Genomic DNA, 21,788 nt, shown 5'->3' with positions numbered 1-21,788 from the left:
CAACAATTTTAAACTAATTACACCTACTCTAAGCCCCCTAATAAAATAACAAAGCCCCCCAAAATAAAAAAATGCCCTACCCTATTCTAAATTACTAAAGTTCAAAGCTCTTTTACCTTACCAGCCCTGAACAGGGCCCTTTGCGGGGCATGCCCCAAGAAGTTCAGCTCTTTTGCCTGTAAAAAAAAACATACAATACCCCGCCCAACATTACAACCCACCACCCACATACCCCTAATTTAACCCAAACCCCCCTTAAATAAACCTAACACTAAGCCCCTGAAGATCTCCCTACCTTGAGTCGTCTTCACCCAGCGGAGCCAAGCGGAGCAAGAAGAGGTCCTCCATCCGGTAGAAGTCTTCATCCAAGCGGGGCAGAAGAGGTCTTCCATCCGATTGAAGTCTTCATCCAAGAGGCATTTTTTGTAACTTAGTTCTTTTTTATTTTTTGTACTTTAGTTAGTTTATTTCATTGTATTTATTTGTAGATATTGTATTTAATTTAATTATTGATAGTGTAGTGTTAGGTTTAATTGTAGATAATTATAGGTATTTTATTTAATTAATTTATTGATAGTGTAGTGTTAGGTTTAATTGTAACTTAGGTTAGGATTTATTTTACAGGTAAATTTGAAATTATTTTAACTATTTTAGCTATTAAATAGTTCTTAACTATTTAATAGCTATTGTACCTGGTTAAAATAATTACAAAGTTACCTGTAAAATAAATATTAATCCTTAAATTGCTATAATATTATTATACTTTATATTGTAGCTATATTAGGATTTATTTTACAGGTAAGTATTTATCTTTAAATAGGAATAATTTATTTAATAAGAGTTAATTAATTTCGTTAGATTAAAAATTATATTTAATTTAGGGGGGTGTTAGTGTTAGGGTTAGACTTATCTTTAGGGGTTAATCCATTTATTAGAATAGCGGTGAGCTCCAGTCGGCAGATTAGGGGTTAATAATTGAAGTTAGGTGTCGGCGATGTTAGGGAGGGCAGATTAGGGGTTAATACTACTTATTATATGGATAGTGAGGCGGATTAGGGGTTAATAACTTTATTATAGTAGCGCTCAGGTCCGCTCGGCAGATTAGGGGTTAATAAGTGTAGGCAGGTGGAGGCAACGTTGTGGGGGGCAGATTAGGGGTTAATAAATATAATATAGGGGTCGGCGGTGTTAGGGGCAGCAGATTAAGGGTACATAGGGATAATGTAAGTAGCAGCGGTTTACGGAGCGGCAGATTAGGGGTTAAAAATAATATACAGGGGTCAGCGATAGCGGGGGCGGCAGAATAGGGGTTAATAAGTGTAAGGTTAGGGGTGTTTAGACTCGGGGTACATGTTAGAGTGTTAGGTGCAGACGTAGGAAGTGTTTCCCCATATCAAACAATGGGGCTGCGTTAGGAGCTGAACACGGCTTTTTTGCAGGCGTTAGGTTTTTTTTCAGCTCAAACAGCCCCATTGTTTCCTATGGGGGAATCGTGCACGAGCACGTTTTTGAGGCTGGCCGCGTCCGTAAGCAACTCTGGTATCGAGAGTTGCATTTGCGTTAAATATGCTCTACGCTCCTTTTTTGGAGCCTAACGCTGACATTATATGGACTCTCAATACCAGAGTTATTTTAAAGGAGCGGCCAGAAAAAAGCCAGCGTTAGCTACGCGGGTCGTTACCGACAAAACTCTAAATCTAGCTGATAGTAAGGACTGTATACACAAATCTCAAAAATACTGTATATGTTAAATATGTTCAATCAAAGTAAACTGACAATGGTTAAAAAAAAAAAAAAGAATATGCTTTATTTGGGGTATCGATTGTGTAAAAAAGGATTAATACAGTTAAAATAATTCATACCAACATAATAAAAAAAATATTGAATAATGATTTTTAGAAAATGGAAACAAATGCCTAGATTACAAGTTTGACGTTAACAGGGGTGCGTTGCTAACAAGCCTTTTTTTCTAACGCTACCTTAAGACAACGCTGGTATTACAGGTTTTTTTAAACCTGGCATTAGCCGCAAAAAGGTGAGTGTAGAGCAGAATTTAACTCCACATCTCACCTCAATACCAGCGTTGCTTACGGTAGCGGTAAGCTGGCTAAACGTGCTAGTGCACGATTTCCCCATAGGAAACAATGGCGCTGAGCTGCCTGAAAAAAACCTATCACCTGCAAAAAAGCATCGTCCAGCTTCTAACGCAGCCCCATTGTTTCCTATGGGAAAATAAAAAATATGTCTGCACCTAACACCCTAACATGAACCCCGAGTCTAAACACCCCTAATCTTACACTTATTAACCCCTAATCTGCCACCCCCGCTATCGCTGACATTGTATTTTTTTTTTACAGGTAAAAGAGCTGATTACTTTGGGGCAATGCCCCGCAAAAGGTCCTTTTAAGGGCTATTTGTAATTTAGTGTAGGGTAGGGAATTTTTTTTTATTTTGGGGGCTTTTTTTATTTTATTAGGGGGATTAGATTAGGTGTAATTAGTTTAAAATTCTTGTAATACTTTTTTTTTCTGTAATTTAGTGTTGTTTTTTTTTTTAGTAATTTAGTTTATTTTATTTAATTGTAAATAATTGTAGGTGGTTTAGGTAATTAGTTTAATGATAGTGTAGTGTTAGGTGTAATTGTAACTTAGGTTAGGATTTATTTTCCAGGTAATTTTGTACTTATTTTAGCTAGGTAGTTACTAAATAGTTAATAACTATTTAATAACTATTGTACCTAGTTACAATAAATACAAAGTTGCCTGTAAAATAAATATAAATCCTAAGCTAGCTACAATGTAACTATTAGTTATATTGTAGCTAGCTTAGGGTTTATTTTATCGGTAAATATTTAGTTTTAAATAGGATTAATTTATTTAATTATGTTAAATTAATTTAGTTTAATTTAAATTATATTTAAGTTAAGGGGGTTAGACTAAGGGTTAGACTTAGGTTTAAAGGTTAATAAATTTATTATAGTAGCGGCGACGTTGGGGGTCAGAAGATTGGGGTTAATAAATGTAGGTAGGTGTCAGCGACATTGTGGATGGCAGATTAGGGGTTCATATGTATAATGTAGGTGGCGGCGATGTCCGGTCGGCAGATTAGGGTTTAAAAACCTTTATTTTTGTGTTTGCGATGTGGGGGGGGGCTCGGTTTAGGGGTTAATAGGTAGTTTATAGGTGTTAGTGTACTTTGTTGCACTTTAGTTAAGAGTTTTATGTTCCTGCGTTAGCCCATAAAACTCTTAACTACTGACTTTTAAATGCGGTCAAAGTCTTGACAGGAGAGGGTCTACCGCTCACTTCTTCCAAGACTCGTAATACCAGTGTTAGGAAAATCCCATTAAAAAGATAGGATACGCAATTGACGTAAGGGGATTTGCGGTAGCCTCGAGTCGTGGAAGAAAAGTGAGCGGTGAGCCTGTACCTGTCAGACTCGTAATACCAGCGTTAGGTAAAAAGCAGCGTTGGGACCTCTCAACACTGCTTTTTAAGGCTAACACCAAACTCGTAATCTCGGTGAAAATAAATAAACAGTTGCAAATTATTGAAAATCTATTTATGATTGTTGGTATTGCTTCCACGGAGGAATCGAAAACAGAGGGACCGTTTTTGTGTATGCTGAGATAACGACGACAGACTTCCAGTTTCGAGCTGTATCTCCATGCGCATGTGTATTAAAATCTGATGACGTCACTGGGTGCTCCATGCGTGAGTGTTATAGCGAAGGAGAAGCACATGGTAAGAGATGAGAAGAAGCTATTGGGAGGAGTTAGACGGCCATTTTTAAATCATGGAATATAAACTTATTTTCTGAAAATACGGATGCATGGTATCAGTATAATTGTAATCAAGAGATCGTACCTATGGGCTAACGTTGTTTTAGGTGTAGACTGTCCCTTTAATGTAAATATTAACCCCTAAACCTAACAACCCCCTAACTTTAAATTAAAATTACAATATCCCTATCTTAAAATAAATAAAAACTTACCTGTGAAATTAAAAAAACCCACCAATTAAATAAACTAAATTAAAATTACACATTAAAAAAAACAGACACTACTAAAAATATTTATATCTAAAATTACAAAAAATAAAAAATACTAAATTACAAAAAATAAAAACTAAAGTACAAAAAATAACAAACACTAAATTACAAAAAATGAAAAAAGAAATTATCCAATTACAAACAATTACACCTAATCGAATAGCCCTATAAAATAAAAAAGCCCCCCCCGAAATAAAAAACCCTAGCCTACAAATAAACTACCAATAGCCATTAAATGGGCCTTTTGTAGGGCATAGCCCTAAAGAAATCAGCTCTTTTACCTGAACAAAAATACAAAAGACCCCCCAACAGCTAAACCCACCCCCAACCAACCCCCCAAAATAATAAACCTAACTCTAACAAAAACCTAAGCTACCAATTCCCCTGAAAAGGGCATTTGTATGGGCATTGCCCTTAAAAGGGCATTTAGATCTTTTGCATTGCCCTTAAACGGCATTTAGCTCTTTTAAAAACCCCCACCCAACAAAAGTTAAAAAAAACCTAACACTAACCCCCGACATCCACTTACAGTTTCTGAAGTCTGGACATCCAGGCGGCGAGGTCTTCATCCATCCAGACGGCGTCTTCTATCTTCATCCAAGCAGCATTTTCTATCTTCAGCCCGGCGGCGTCTTCTATCTTCATCCCGGCAGTGCGGAGCAGGTCCATCCGTTAAGACATCCGGGGTGGAGCGTCCTCTTCATACAGTCGCCGCTGTACACTGAATCTTCAATGCAAGGGAGCCTTTTCAAAATGGTGTCCCTTGCATTCCTATTGGCTGATTTGATTTTTGAAATTCAAATCAGCCAATAGGATGAGAGCTACTGAAATTCTATTGGCTGATTTGAATAGCCAATATAATTTCAGTAGCTCTCATCCTATTGGCTGAATTGAACAGCCAATAGGATTTCAGTAGCTCTCATCCTATTGGCTGATTTGAATTTCAAAAATCAAATCAGCCAATAGAAATTCAAGGGACACCATTTTGAAAAGGCTCCTTTGCTTTGAAGATTCAGTGTACGGCTGTGACTGTATGAAGAGGACGCTCCTCACCGGATGTCTTGAAGGATGGACCCGATCCGCGCCGCCGGGATGAAGATAGAAGATGCCGCCAGGCTGAAGATAGAAGATGCCGCCTGGATGGATGAAGACCTTGCCACCTGGATAAAGACTTCTCACCGCCTGGGTGTCCGGACTTCAGAAACTGTAAGTGGATCATCGGGGGTTAGTGTTATTTTTTTTTTTTTAGATTAGAGTGTGCTTTTTTAAAAGAGCTAAATGCCCTTTTAAGGGCAATGCAAAAGAGCTAAATGCCCCTTTAAGGGCAATGCCCATACAAATAATCTTTATATTTTTTTCAGGTAAAAGAGCTGATTTCTTTAGGGCAATGACATACAAAGGGCCCTTATAAGGGCTATTGGTAGTTTATTGTAGGGTAGGGGTCTTTTTATTTTTGGGGGTCTTTTATATTTTTATAGGGCTATTAGATTAGGTGAAATTGTTTTTATTTTGGATAATTTCGTTTGTTATATTTTGTAATTTAGTGTTTTTTATTTTTTGTAATTTAGTATTTTTTATTTTTTGTAATTTTAGATTTAATTTTTTTTTAGTAGTTTTAGTTTTTTTTAAATGTGTATTTTAGTTTTTTTTAACTGGTAGTTATTTTAATTTTAGTATAATAGTTATGTTAGGTTAATTGTTAGTTTAAACTAGTTTAAACAAAAAAAAATGAATATGAGACTCCAGATAAAAAAACAAATAGGCTTTATAAAAAATATAATAAAAACAGTACAAATTATCAGATATGCAAATATGATCAGTAAAAACACGCTACGCGTTTCTCAGGGCTAACCACGCTGTTTCCTCAGGCAGGTTATCAACGCGTAGCGTGTTTTTACTGATCATATTTGCATATCTGATAATTTGTTGCTGTTTTTATTATATTTTTTATAAAGCCTATTTGTTTTTTTATCTGGAGTCTCCCGTTAATTTTTTTGTCCCATGAAGCACCCACTGGAACAGCAAATCAACTTTACCTGTATGTGCACTGGGCCACTTTAATATACCCAGTATGCTTGAATTGCACGATTGTGTGCTTTCTACATTGTGAGTATCCATCTGTTGGGAACGGCTTTTTTGGGATCTGTTACATAATTGCTCTGCACTAGGAGTCACCCTCCTCTTCATATAAGTGTATCTTAAAACTATTCTCAAACAATAAATGACATGACATATGAGTAGCACCTAAAACACTCAAGGTGCACCCAAAGAAATAAAATGTCCCCCTACAATGTGATGTGTGACATACTGAAATAGCTACCACAAAGAAACAACTTAATATTGATAGAGGCAGTCTATAGGAAACAGCGCTCAATAAAAGATAGTTGCAGGACCTAGGCAGTATATCAGCATTTAAACATTAGTGCATCAGTATCTCTCAGTAAAACATACTTCTCAGTAAACAAAGGACAAGTAGAGAAAAAGGACAAGTAGAGAAAAAGGGCTCATAGCCAGAAAAACATGTATGTCAAGATTTAGGCAAGCATGTAGATGTGTGTGTCAACTGTTGAACATCAGTAGGTATATCGTATAGCATCCATAGACTAATCTTAGAGAGAAAGAGGGTGTCATCACACCATCACCGACTACTGAGCCTAAGGGGTAATATAGATAATTTCAAAGCTGTGTGAACGCAATACATACAAAGAGTCAGCAACGTAAGATCGCTATTTATATCTCAAAGGGGAAAATATATATATATATATCTACCAGCCAGCAATGTCTCTAGTTCAGGTAACTTACTTGGCATGAGATGTGATAGATACTGTCAAAGTGATTGCAGCGTGTTGCAGAGAGGGAGCTGGAGACAAGATATGTCAGTTAGAAGTTTCAAAAACAGGCGCGGATCAACACAGTCCCGCGTCTGTGTCAACGGTGTCAGCGAGCATGGCTAATTTGCATAGCCGTCTGACGTCATCAGGGGGATGTGTATCAAGCAGTCAGAAAACATAGATGACAGCTAACCAATGTTAGCCGCAACTGCTGGGGCAAGCCAAAAAATGATTGTACATACCTACACTTGTAGGAAAGGGGCAAATTGTCTAAACATCTGAGTACATATCACAAAAACACCAGCATAACATGGGTCTATATTGCTTGTATACTTCTATCATATCCCAAAAAGGCTAAGAGAAGCCGTCTGACTTGCAGATAGTTATATGGATCTGAGAGCCCTAGTCTGCCCAAAATGTGCTAATGCATGTTATGAGTACCATATCTATCCAGAGAGCCATATGTGTGAGAAACAGTACAGGTATAGGGTTAGTAAATGTACTTAAAGAGAGCATAGTCTACCAGAATGTTGGTGCTAGAGCTAATCATGATACAAAATAAACAACAACAACAATCCTATACTGGTAAAACATATGCCAGAGTCTTGTGCCTGAGTAACATGTTACTCTTACAGTGGGATCCCAGTGTTACAATCATAGTTCCCCTGTTACAATTGGCAATCAAGTGTGGTCATATGCAAAAGATAAAATCAGGGTTATATTAACAGCGAGCCATGGTATCCAGATAAATCAATAAAGCATATGCATAGTCAGTGGGCAAATTTTGGAAGTAAAAGTAAAACATCCTATCACTATGCAAACAGATATTGATGATATGGCCAATGTATGTTCTTGCCTAAATCAGGAAACCTTGCCATATAGGGTAAGGTATCATGCACAGTCCGAGGAAGGACCATTGCTGGTTACACAGATATTATAGGAAACAGTGCCAGTCATTGGACATATTAAGTCCCCTCGGGTATAGGGTGTCAAGTCTGTGTATCCACTTGGTCTCCCTCTGCAGGAGTATTCTATCCCGATTACCCCCCCCCGCTGTAGCGGTGGGACGTGGTCAATGAGGATAAAACGTATGTCTGTTACCTTATGCTTGGCCTGTAGGAAGTGTCTAGCCACTGGTTGGTCTGCTGTTCCCTTATCCAAAGCAGTACGAATTGCTGAACAGTGATTTGCCATTCTTATCAGTGCGTAATATTTTCCACAACAGCAGCTTAGAAGGTATACAACGTGACTTGTTGTGCATGTGATGAAGTGCCTTATGGTGTACTTCTGTGTGGTATGTGGGTGTCGAAACACCTTGCAGGGGATCATGCCACTGCGGATGGTGCACCCCAGGCATCTGAAGCAACCTGTTTTAGTGGATTTTAGACACTTCTTTGTGTAGCTTTGCTCGGGGTCCGTCTGCATCAATAGATCCCTGAGGCTTCTGCCACATCTGTATCCCATGATTGGTGGGTCCAAGTGTCCAAAGGGGAGTGTTTGGTCGGTGCCAAGGATTTCCCATCTGTTTTTGATAGAATCAGCCAAGACCTTTTTCCCTTTGTTATAGGTGGTTGTAAAAAACATTCTTGGTTTCTTGTCAGCCTGGTTTGTTCGTTCGTTTTCAGACATTAATTCTCGTCTTACTTCCTCTATCAGTTCAGGTGAGTAGCCCCTCTGCAGGAATTTGTTAGACATTTCATCCATTTGGGTTAACCTGTTGGTTGCCTCAGTATTGTTCCTCATTACCCTGATCATTTGGGATTTCACAATAGCCCTCCTGGTATGTGGTGGGTGGTTACTTGTTGCCTCAAGTAAAGAATTCCGATCGGTGGGTTTTGTGTATAAAGTTGTAGATAGTTTCCCTTCCTTCTTGTAGATTCTTAGATCCAGAAAATCTATCTGGTCTCGGTCAAATTTTAGTTCGAACTTGATGGGACAAGTTAGAGCATTAAGTTTAGTTACCCATTCAGTGAGTAAATCAACAGGGCCACACCATATTAGGAAGACATCGTCGATGTACCGTCTGTAGTGTTTAACCACTTCATGGTTATATACCTTCATGGTGTCCCTTTCATACTGCTGTTCCCTATAATATCTGTGTAACCAGCAATGGTCCTTCCTCGGACTGTGCATGATACCTTACCCTATATGGCAAGGTTTCCTGATTTAGGCAAGAACATACATTGGCCATATCATCAATATCTGTTTGCATAGTGATAGGATGTTTTACTTTTACTTCCAAAATTTGCCCACTGACTATGCATATGCTTTATTGATTTATCTGGATACCATGGCTCGCTGTTAATATAACCCTGATTTTATCTTTTACATATGACCACACTTGATTGCCAATTGTAACAGGGGAACTATGATTGTAACACTGGGATCCCACTGTAAGAGTAACATGTTACTCAGGCACAAGACTCTGGCATATGTTTTACCAGTATAGGATTGTTGTTGTTGTTTATTTTGTATCATGATTAGCTCTAGCACCAACATTCTGGTAGACTATGCTCTCTTTAAGTACATTTACTAACCCTATACCTATACTGTTTCGTACACATATGGCTCTCTGGATAGATATGGTACTCATAACATGCATTAGCACATTTTGGGCAGACTAGGGCTCTCAGATCCATATAACTATCTGCAAGTCAGACGGCTTCTCTTAGCCTTTTTGGGATATGATAGAAGTATACAAGCAATATAGACCCATGTTATGCTGGTGTTTTTGTGATATATACTCAGATGTTTAGACAATTTGCCCCTTTCGTACAAGTGTAGGTATGTACAATCATTTTTTGGCTTGCCCCAGCAGTTGCGGCTAACATTGGCTAGCTGTCATCTATGTTTTCTGAGTGCTTGATACACACACCCCTGATGACGTCAGACGGCTATGCAAATTAGCCATGCTCGCTGACACCGTTGACACAGACGCGGGACTGTGTTGATCCGCGCCTGTTTTTGAAACTTCTAACTGACATATCTTGTCTCCAGCTCCCTCTCTGCAACACGTTGCAATCACTTTGACAGTATCTATCACATCTCATGCCAAGTAAGTTACCTGAACTAGAGACATTGCTGGCTGGTAGATATATATATATATATATTTTCCCCTTTGAGATATAAATAGCGATCTTACGTTGCTGACTCTTTGTATGTATTGCGTTCACACAGCTTTGAAATTATCTATATTACCCCTTAGGCTCAGTAGTCGGTGATGGTGTGATGACACCCTCTTTCTCTCTAAGATTAGTCTATGGATGCTATACGATATACCTACTGATGTTCAACAGTTGACACACACATCTACATGCTTGCCTAAATCTTGACATACGTGTTTTTCTGGCTATGAGCCCTTTTTCTCTACTTGTCCTTTTTCTCTAATTGTCCTTTGTTTACTGAGAAGTATGTTTTACTGTGAGATACTGATGCACTAATGTTTAAATGCTGATATATTGCCTAGGTCCTGCAACTATCTTTTATTGAGCGCTGTTTCCTATAGACTGCCTCTATCAATGTTAAGTTGTTTCTTTGTGGTAGCTATTTCAGTATGTCACACATCACATTGTAGGGGGACATTTTATTTCTTTGGGTGCACCTTGAGTGTTTTAGGTGCTACTCATATGTCATGTCATTTATTGTTTGAGAATAGTTTTAAGATACACTTATATGGTTTGCACAATTATACTGTTTTTAACTATCACATTAGTAAAGGTAGGAATATTTTTAATTAGGTGATTCACCTGTTGTCATGGTTACATAGGTTTTGGCGCAATTTCACTATTTGTTTGATGGGAGGGGCTATGTTGCTTTATATTGCACACTGTTCATTTGCACTGTTGCCTGGTCTGAGGAAGGGGTCTGCGTACCCCGAAAGGTCACCTTAATAAAAAAAAAAATATTTTATATACCAAATCCAGTGAGTGCAGTCCTCTTCTATAATGGATTATTGATATACCTGACTTGGCACCCTGGTTGATGTCCCTATTGCATTGTGAGTGCAGACACACATGGAAGTTATGGATTATTTTACTTGTCTGGCACCCAACCACTATTGACTTTATTAGCCTCCTGCCATCAGTGGGCTCCACACTGCTGGGGCTTTTTTTGTTCATATTGTGGGCCACATTTTGGGCCTAAAACTACCTGCACACGGGTGATCACTTCACCAAACTCTGCTTACTGGAATTCTACCAAACAACTACTGTTTGATACTGTGATTAAAGACTTATCCAGGAACATGGCGGAGGGTACAACAGACTCTGCCATACAGGAGGAATAATATACTACTAAAACCTTTGCCTTTACATCTGAGGATGCACTGAGAATATTAGTGGACTCAGAACTAACGGATACTGCACAAACAGATACACCACTTACGATATACAATACCCTTATTAGACTTAAGAAAAGGGAAACGGATCTTGAACTACATACTGTGTACCTCTCTAAGTACTATAAAAACAACAAAATACCAAGAGGTTTCAGAGTCAGAAATCAGCCTACCATTGGTAGAAACAACAAAAGTTTTTGCCTACGCTGGTGTCAAATCTTGAACAAGTGCTCAATGAACCTAATCCTTCTGGTCATTGAGGAATGCACTAACATCCTAGCAACTGTGAGAGAGGAGCTGACTGAATTTAACAATAACAAACTACATATCCTGAGGGATGACTCCAGTGAGGCTTGGATGGAGAAATTCAGTAAACAAGTAAACGACTATAAGAAGGGGCTTATGGCATTTAAAAATCAGAAAATAATCACGGTGGACAATGACTACAAAGACAAGAGGATATATTCCTGGCTATATGGTAGCAACCAACATCGAGGCCCACAAAGACCACGATGCCAAAGGCAATATCGCTCTAGGTTCCTAAACACTGTGGACAGTAGTTCAGGATCCGATAACGAAGTTGGCTACCAAGAACAAAGACAGCTGGATCAAGCACCCACCACATCCAATACCCATTTTTTAGGGGTTACAACAAGATCAGCCAACACACGAGGCCGAGGCTGCACCCAAGGAGGGGGAACTATTGTGGCAAGAAGACCTCCACTACCACCAAGGTAATGAACCCAGACATTGTTTTCAATATCAGCAACAGGACACTCACAGAAGGAGAGATTAGCCTTCTCAATAAAGGCCTCACATTTATCCCAACCTTCAGCAATGATGACTTTGACACTTTTCTGGACATACACAGATTTCAGAGGAATCTAAAGCTCAAGGAACATTTTAGGGACTCAAACAGCACCCCAGAGATGAAAAGATTTAAACCTAAAAGCAAATTTGAGCCAAATACATGTGGAACAAGCATTAAAATCTTCACCAGGCTCATCTCAAATGATTCAGACAATGCTAAAATGGACAAACATCGCCCAAACCTCACGAAGGCAGAGAGAGTGGCTATAAAATCTCTAGCCTCTGATGCTGACATTTTCATACGTCCGGTCGACAAGGGTGGTGCCATTGTCATTATGGACTACGCCCAATATTGCACTGAAGTCCTGCGACAACTAAGTGACAACTTGACTTACAAAAAACTCACCTGGGACCCCACTACAAAATTCAAGAAAGAAATTGATGTGACACTTACAAATGCTGTACAACAGAAATGGATTGACCAAGATGAGTTTGACTTCCTGAGTTGCACACACCCCATTCACCCTATACTGTATACTCTGCCTAAAATCCATAAAGATCAGCTGAATCCCCCTGGCAGGCCGATTGTATCCGCCAGGGGCTCGCTGCTACAACCTTTGGCCCAGTATGTGGACGCAATCCTGCAACCTATTGTGAGATCTATGGATTCCTACATTAAAGACTCTGGTGACCTCATTAGGATTCTGAATTCTGTGGAAGGTATCACAAGTGGGGACATACTTGTGACAATGGACGTGAGGAGTCTATACACAGTGATCCCGCACAACGGGGGAATAGATGCCATTTCTACAGCACTTGACAGATACCCCTATGTGGGCCCTCCAATGACCTTTATTCTTGACATTCTTGACAAGTGTTTGAAACTTAACTATTTTCGTTTTGAGAACATCTTCTACCAGCAATTAACCGGAACGGCAATGAGATCTTACGTTGCCCCGTCCTACGTGAATCTCTACATGGAGCAGTATGAAAGGGACACCATGAAGGTATATAACCATGAAATGGTTAAACACTACAGACGGTACATCGACGATGTCTTCCTAATATGGTGTGGCCCTGTTGATTTATTCACTGAATGGGTAACTAAACTTAATGCTCTAACTTGTCCCATCAAGTTCGAACTAAAATTTGACCAAGACCAGATAGATTTTCTGGATCTAAGAATCTACAAGAAGGAAGGGAAACTATCTACAACTTTATACACAAAACCCACCGATCGGAATTCTTTACTTGAGGCAACAAGTAACCACCCGCCACATACCAGGAGGGCTATTGTGAAATCCCAAATGATCAGGGTAATGAGGAACAATACTGAGGCAACCAACAGGTTAACCCAAATGGATGAAATGTCTAACAAATTCCTGCAGAGGGGCTACTCACCTGAACTGATAGAGGAAGTAAGACGAGAATTAATGTCTGAAAACGAACGAACAAACCCGGCTGACAAGAAACCAAGAATGGTTTTTACAACCACCTATAACAAAGGGAAAAAGGTCTTGACTGATTCTATAAAAAACAGATGGGAAATCCTTGGCACCGACCAAACGCTCCCCTTTGGACACTTGGACCCACCAATCATGGGATACAGACGTGGCAGAAGCCTCAGGGATCTATTGATGCAGACGGACCCCGAGCAAAGCTACACAAAGAAGTGTCTAAAATCCACTAAAACAGGTTGCTTCAGATGCCTGGGGTGCACCATCCGCAGTGGCATGATCCCCTGCAAGGTGTTTTGACACCCACATACCACACAGAAGTACACCATAAGGCACTTCATCACATGCACAACAAGTCACGTTGTATACCTTCTAAGCTGCTGTTGTGGAAAATATTACGTTGTTAAAACATCTGACAACGCACGGATAAGAATGGCAAATCACCGTTCAGCAATTCGTACTGCTTTGGATAAGGGAACAGCAGACCAACCAGTGGCTAGACACTTCCTACAGGCCAAGCATAAGGTAACAGACATACGTTTTATCCTCATTGACCACGTCCCACCGCTACGGCGGGGGGGTAATCGGGATAGAATACTCCTGCAGAGGGAGACCAAGTGGATACACAGACTTGACACCCTATACCCGAGGGGACTTAATATGTCCAATGACTGGCACTGTTTCCTATAATATCTGTGTAACCAGCAATGGTCCTTCTTCGGACTGTGCATGATACCTTACCCTATATGGCAAGGTTTCCTGATTTAGGCAAGAACATACATTGGCCATATCATCAATATCTGTTTGCATAGTGATAGGATGTTTTACTTTTACTTCCAAAATTTGCCCACTGACTATGCATATGCTTTATTGATTTATCTGGATACCATGGCTCGCTGTTAATATAACCCTGATTTTATCTTTTGCATATGACCACACTTGATTGCCAATTGTAACAGGGGAACTATGATTGTAACACTGGGATCCCACTGTAAGAGTAACATGTTACTCAGGCACAAGACTCTGGCATATGTTTTACCAGTATAGGATTGTTGTTGTTGTTTATTTTGTATCATGATTAGCTCTAGCACCAACATTCTGGTAGACTATGCTCTCTTTAAGTACATTTACTAACCCTATACCTATACTGTTTCGTACACATATGGCTCTCTGGATAGATATGGTACTCATAACATGCATTAGCACATTTTGGGCAGACTAGGGCTCTCAGATCCATATAACTATCTGCAAGTCAGACGGCTTCTCTTAGCCTTTTTGGGATATGATAGAAGTATACAAGCAATATAGACCCATGTTATGCTGGTGTTTTTGTGATATATACTCAGATGTTTAGACAATTTGCCCCTTTCCTACAAGTGTAGGTATGTACAATCATTTTGTGGCTTGCCCCAGCAGTTGCGGCTAACATCGGTTAGCTGTCATCTATGTTTTCTGACTGCTTGATACACACCTCCCTGATGACGTCAGACGGCTATGCAAATTAGCCATGCTCGCTGACACCGTTGACACATACGCGGGACTGTGTTGATCCGCGCCTGTTTTTGAAATTTCTAACTGACATATCTTGTCTCCAGCTCCCTCTCTGCAACACGCTGCAATCACTTTGACAGTATCTATCACATCTCATGCCAAGTAAGTTACCTGAACTAGAGACATTGCTGGCTGGTAGAGATATATATATATTTTTTCCCCTTTGAGATATAAATAGCGATCTTACGTTGCTGACTCTTTGTATGTATTGCGTTCACACAGCTTTGAAATTATCTATATTACCCCTTAGGCTCAGTAGTCGGTGATGGTGTGATGACACCCTCTTTCTCTCTAAGATTAGTCTATGGATGCTATACGATATACCTACTGATGTTCAACAGTTGACACACACATCTACATGCTTGCCTAAATCTTGACATACGTGTTTTTCTGGCTATGAGCCCTTTTTCTCTACTTGTCCTTTTTCTCTACTTGTCCTTTGTTTACTGAGAAGTATGTTTTACTGAGAGATACTGATGCACTAATGTTTAAATGCTGATATACTGCCTAGGTCCTGCAACTATCTTTTATTGAGCGCTGTTTCCTATAGACTGCCTCTATCAATGTTAAGTTGTTTCTTTGTGGTAGCTATTTCAGTATGTCACACATCACATTGTAGGGGGACATTTTATTTCTTTGGGTGCACCTTGAGTGTTTTAGGTGCTACTCATATGTCATGTCATTTATTGTTTGAGAATAGTTTTAAGATACACTTATATGGTTTGCACAATTATACTGTTTTTAACTATCACATTAGTAAAGGTAGGAATATTGTTAATTAGGTGATTCACCTGTTGTCATGGTTACATAGGTTTTGGCGCAATTTCACTAATTGTTTGATGGGAGGGGCTATGTTGCTTTATATTGCACACTGTTCATTTGCACTGTTGCCTGGTCTGAGGAAGGGGTCTGCGTACCTCGAAACGTCACCTTTATAAAAAAAAAATATTTTATATACCAAATCCAGTGAGTGCAGTCCTCTTCTATAATGGATCATATATATATATATATATATATATATATATATATACATATATACAGGTGGCCCTCGTTTTACAACGGTTCAATTTACACCGTTTCAGAATAACAACCTTTTTTTCCAGTCATGTGACTGCTATTGAAAAGCATTGAGAAGCAGTGCATTGATTAAAATAGCCAGTAGGTGGAGCTGTCCGCTTGTGTTGCAGCAAAGCCAAGCAAGCTGAAATTAATCAGTTTAACCAGACCTGAGCTATCGAGCAGATTTCAGAGGAACAAGATCTTCCTGTCTATAAATCAGTCTAGATTGGAATGTATAGAAATAATTGTTTGCAGAAAAATGCAAGTGAAGTCTGTGTTGTGTGATTATTTTATTAGATTTATAATGCTGTTTAGCAAATGTTTTTGTTCATTTAACTTAGTTTAATTATATATTCTGTGTTGTGTAATTATTTTATTAGGTTTATAATGCTGTTTAGCATTTAAAGTCTTAATTTCAAAGCTTTAAAAATAATGTTTTAGGTGTTACTAATGACAATTTTGAGAGGGGCCTGGAACCTATCTCCCTCACTTCCCATTGACTTACATTATAAACTGGGTTTCAATTTACAACAGTTTCGATTTACAACCATTCCTTCTGGAATCTAACCCCGGTGTAAACTGAGGGCTACCTGTATATATATATATATATATATATATATATATATATATATATAGTCCATGTAAAAAACAAGGTAACAGCACCACAGCACACAATCTTCTTTTAAAGGTGAAAAATCTTTATTTGAGGTTTAGCAACCAGTAAAAAGCGACGTTTCGGACCTACATAGTCCTTAATCATGCATAAGTTACAATCAAACAAACTGACTTTAAAAAGGGTATCTGGACCAATCATGCTTCAATTCTCAGTGTTAATTGGTTTAACCCATACCTATCCAGGTTTGTAAATTTCAACAACACAGTGACCTCTAGTGGTACCAGAATATGTTCCATCATTTAAAACCATTATAAAAACAAATACAAATCATAATCTCTATTCAGACCGTTTGGCTGATACTCCTTGGTAACGTGCACACAGGTGGGAAAGAAATTTTACTAAAACCTATGGTGCTGGATTCAACTCACTTACTTCTTGTTCATGGAATCAGCAGAGTCACAAGCACCTGTAGTGAGTGAAAACACAATGGAGGACAAGCAGCCTTCTACTTTCTCCTATTCAGACATAGATGCAGCACGCATCACCTCACTGGCCCTGGGATCAAGGAATTTTTTAAGGGTCACTGCAGAAGCAGACACTAAAAAAGAGTATGAGAGAACAAAAAGAAAATTGATATCTCTGGAACTGCATTCTGTGACACTTGCAGAATACTACCGTATTAAAAGGATCCCCAGAGGCTTAAGAGTTAAACTGAGGCCCACCATTCTATCTAACAATGAAATGTATAAAAGTAAATTTGAGAGCATTCTGAATAAGTGCTCATTTGACCTTATCGTCTTGACCGTGGAGTGCCTACAACTGGAAATTGAGAAACAGAAAAAAACCGTATCAGAAGTGGAAAGAATGATGGAAACTAAACTCACCCTGGATATGCTGAAAACTACTAAAGAAGAAGTAGATGCATTACTGGCACAATACCGTTCAGACCTGGAAGAAAGGAAAAGGGTTAAATTTGCACGGGATGAAACGGACTATGCCAACAACAGAGTGTATCAGTGGTCACATGACCAGACGTCACGACGCGAGGGCCCACGCTGGAGGAGACAGCCGAGAATTACAGCAGCGCAAGAAAAGGAAGACAGCTCATCATCCGGCGAGAGTTTTTTAGACACAGGCTCAGAAGGCGACACCGGAGGGGAGGGCGGAAGCACCGCCGATCAAAGGGAGTACAAGATGCACACACGGAGTTCCTGGAACCAGCAAGGGCAGCCGCAGCGGTCACGGAGAGGAGCCAGACATCGCAGGGGTATGAGAAAACAACAATAGAGGTAAAAAAGTTGCCGGTTGTTAACCCCTTACTGTTTAACAAAAATGAACTGCCTGTTACTAACTTTATAAAGGGAAATGAACGGAACGAACTGTCTAATATTGCTAGTACTCCAGTGTTATCTGAAAATCCACTTGAGGGAAATGAACTGCCTGAGATTAACCTCTTAGAGTGTGGTATAATAAGGGGAAATGAACTGCCTGAAATTAACTCCCTAGAGTGTGACATAGTAGATAGTACACTGTCTGAGTTTATACCTGTGATACCCAATGCTAGTCCACAGGCAAATGTTGAAACTAATCTGGTTATTAATATTTCGAAATATAAGCTTACAGATAATGAGCATAGCTTATTAATGAAGGGCTTGTCATACTGTCCAGTGAAAGATTGTGATGAGTTTGAAATTGACAAAGATCTATACAAATTTTTCAGACTTCTAAGGTTGAAATCAATATATGGTGGTAAAAATGTAGCCAATGTAAGTGAAACTAATGCAATAAATGAAGATGATATGCAGAGTGAATGTTTGAATTTGAAAAAGTTAAATCTGCACAAAAAATCTTCATATGTACCTCCAACAAGCAACTCAGGTGTAGAAACATTTGTTAAATTTGTTCAACAAGATGTTGCTAATCTAATGAAAAAAACTAGATTAAATCCTTACACAAAACAACATAACCTCACAAAAGGGGAATGGGAGGCTATATCTACTTTGAAAAATAACAAAAATATCACCATAAAAAATGCTGACAAGGGCGGAGCAATAATAGTGTTAGACACTGACTATTATGTGCAGGAGATATTACAACAGCTGTCAGATGGAGGGGTTTATGAAATATTGGATCATGATCCTCTTAAAGAAATACAAAGAGAGCTTAAGGGCATATTAGATAGAGCTTTGACTCATAACATTATTTCTAAACAGGTCTATGATTTTCTGTATAATAAATACCCCATAACACCAATTTTTTATACATTACCCAAAGTCCATAAAAGCTTATTACATCCACCAGGACGCCCTATTGTGGCCTGTACCGATTCTATTTTTTCTAATATCTCTATCTTTCTGGACAAAGTCCTCTTTCCATTTGTCAAACAGCAAAAATCCTTTATTAAGGATACAAATGATTTTCTTTCAAAACTTATGGGGATTGAAATAGAGGATACTTGGTTAATTTTTTCACTGGATGTGGTAAATCTATATACCTCTATTCCCCATGAGGCAGGTCTATTGACTGTGAAAAGTTTTTTGAGTGACAGTGGCTTATATAATCTATCCCCGATTGACTTTTTTGATGACATGTTGAGACTTGTCCTATATTGCAATTATTTTCTCTTTCAAGACACTTACTACATGCAAAAGCGGGGAACAGCCATGGGCTCCAATGTAGCCCCCTCATATGCCAATTTGTTCATGAGTGGCTTTGAGAACAAATTTGTCTACACTAATCAGCCATTCATCAGCCATTGTAAGCTGTGGCTAAGGTATATAGATGATATTTTTGGCATATGGGGGGGCTCATTGGAGTCCCTGATACAGTTTGTTGAGGATATTAATGCCTCTATGACAGGTCTAAGATTTACCCTTACTTACTCTATCCAAAAGATTAACTTTTTGGATACAACTGTATATCGACATGGAAATACATTAAGTACAGATCTATATGTAAAACCCACAGATAGAAATACTCTGCTGCGATATGAAAGTTTCCACCCTGATACTGTTTTTAAATCCATACCCAGGAGTCAACTTTTGCGTACTAAAAGAATAGTTAGAGATCAAAAAGTATTGCCAGAAAGACTAGTGTCTATGGGCAATAAATTTATCCAAAGAGGATATCCAAAAGAAAATATCGCTAAAAACATTCAGGATTTGGATAGAGTACATGATAAAAAACCAACAGAGAAAGGAACAGATAGATTAGTGCTTTCTATGGAATACAGTGACAAGAGCAATGACATCTTTAGAATAGTAAGAAAACACTGGCATCTTTTGTCAAAATATAATCCAGAGATAGAATCATTTAAACTCCCCCCTATGCCATCATATAGAAGGGTAAAAAATCTTAGGGATCACATAGTAAAAGCTGATATAGGTACATCTAAAATGTCTGATGTAAATTATCTAACTACCCCTAATAAAGGCTGTTACCCCTGCTTACACTGTGCTCAATGTAATTCAGTTATTAAAGGGAAATTCTTAGCACAAAATGACAAAAGAAAGCAATATACAATCAATGGGTTATATACATGCCAAACCAACTATGCAATCTACCTACTTAAATGCCCATGTGGTCTTTGTTACATTGGCGAGACCACCCAAGCCGCCAGGGATAGGTTTAGTCAACATAAAGCATCCATTAAATCAAAAGATATGTCACTTCCAGTATCAGCACATTTTACAAATATGGGTCATACAGTAAGCCAGCTTCGCTTTCAAGTGATTGACCATATCCCCCATCATAGAAGAGGGGGTAATAGGGAACTAAAATTAAAACAGAAAGAAGTATGGTGGATTAAACGTCTGAACACATTACATCCATATGGTCTGAATAGAGATTATGATTTGTATTTGTTTTTATAATGGTTTTAAATGATGGAACATATTCTGGTACCACTAGAGGTCACTGTGTTGTTGAAATTTACAAACCTGGATAGGTATGGGTTAAACCAATTAACACTGAGAATTGAAGCATGATTGGTCCAGATACCCTTTTTAAAGTCAGTTTGTTTGATTGTAACTTATGCATGATTAAGGACTATGTAGGTCCGAAACGTCGCTTTTTACTGGTTGCTAAACCTCAAATAAAGATTTTTCACCTTTAAAAGAAGATTGTGTGCTGTGGTGCTGTTACCTTGTTTTTTACATGGACTGTATACACTGGAGTTTGGCTGATACTCCTTGGTAACGTGCACACAGGTGGGAAAGAAATTTTACTAAAACCTATGGTGCTGGATTCAACTCACTTACTTCTTATATATATATATATACACTGTATATATATATATACATACTTCGTGGAATATACCACAGTGATTAGTAATGGTCACAGCACAGAAACCTCCATATATCCTTAAGAACTTTATTGTAGTTATTAAGGGGTCAAAAATTGTCAAAAATCAGGATTAGATCACATATTACTGAAATATATCATTACTAGTCCTAAAGCCCATTCACACGGGCCATTTTTTGCAGTACAGCGGTCCCACCCCTTGCGCTCTCTCCCTCCCCCTCTCTTTTGCTCTCTCTCTCCCCCCTCTCTTTTGCGCTCTCTCCCCCCTCTCTTTTGCGCTCTCTCTCTCCCCCCTATTTCAAAAGTGTACAAGGGTTACTTTTTAATATTAAAACTCACTAATATCATTTTTTTGTTAAAAATAAAAGATTATATATATATATATATATATATATATATATATATATATATATAAACAACGTGTGTATACACTCCCACTAACTCAAGTCGGCTGCCAGGGTGCTCTCGTGGAATAATAAACAAAACTTGGAAGTAAGCACTCACTGGTCTTCAGACAACAAAGTCACAAAAAAATTCTCTTTATTGCGTGCTGTGATGTTTCGGGACCAAACACAATCCATTCCTCTGACAGTGTTACAGTGAAAAAAGCAGCCTTATATAGGCCCCAAACACACTCCCAAAAACCTCAAAACCAATCAAAGGTCCTATTACATACACAAATTTGAAAGTATTTGAAGAATTATGTTTGAAAGAACACCAAATCAGTCTAAATATATGACATCTCTATGCAGCTGTAATAATTAGCACTGCATTAA

The sequence above is a fragment of the Bombina bombina genome, chromosome 2 (assembly GCF_027579735.1).
Source record: "Bombina bombina isolate aBomBom1 chromosome 2, aBomBom1.pri, whole genome shotgun sequence".
Lineage (NCBI taxonomy): Eukaryota > Metazoa > Chordata > Amphibia > Anura > Bombinatoridae > Bombina > Bombina bombina.
The sequence above is the reverse complement of the archived record's forward strand: the minus strand, read 5'-3'. Positions refer to the sequence as shown.